This window comes from Trachymyrmex cornetzi, unplaced genomic scaffold (genome assembly GCF_001594075.2).
Source record: "Trachymyrmex cornetzi isolate Tcor2-1 unplaced genomic scaffold, Tcor1.1 scaffold16, whole genome shotgun sequence".
NCBI lineage: Eukaryota > Metazoa > Arthropoda > Insecta > Hymenoptera > Formicidae > Trachymyrmex > Trachymyrmex cornetzi.
In genome coordinates, this window is record NW_017296201.1 from 4,926,876 (window position 1) to 4,927,726 (window position 851).

Consider the following 851-nt stretch of genomic DNA (forward strand, 5'->3'; position numbering starts at 1 on the left):
TCGTGAAAGCTCTTCCATATTAATTCTACTCACAGACGAGGTAATCGCCTTGTTTACCCTACAAATGAACAGCTGCGTCAACCTAGGATAAGTTTGAGTACCGAGTGAACCTTTGCAGGTCCACGGGTTAATATACTAGCTACTTGCTTCCGCCTAAAATCTGTTTACGATTAGCACAAGCCAACAGCATATTAGCTCCTGACCTCCACTATATACCTTCCACCCCTTTTACTGCGATCTTCAAAGCGCAGTCGAGCTTTATGTAATCGATCGTCATCTATCGCCATCAAATTACACCGAAAATTACCAATGAAAATTATCAATGAAAATTTCACGAACAAAAATGTCACGAATTAAAAAAACCTATAGATGTGAAAAGAGATACGATAAAACTGGAGCACTCTATAGATATAATTGTTGCTCGTTATTTCCGCTCTTATCGATCGAACGAAGCAACCCAAAATTCCAAAGAGAACCATCAACGACAGTTTTTCAGAAAAATTTATCACGACACAATGCCACGAATGTCTACGTAAGTATCAACAATTTTTCGATTATATATCACCGGAAGGTCATTGGTCAACAAGTGCTATCGACCGAATAAGGCGGTGCAGCCTCTTCCATTCTATCGCGACAGCAATAATTGGAATCGCACCAACCTACCCCAATCTTCACAACCTACCCCAGCGACAACACAGCCAGCTGGTCTTTATCGTAGGGTGGAATAGATAATAGGCCCTACTACATCGTCGCATTAATTTACCTCCTGACCCTTCGCAGGGCTGATCCTCGCTGTACATGCGGACAGGGCTGCGATTCCGGCGGACAGTCGCAGCTGACGGTGGCCGCGG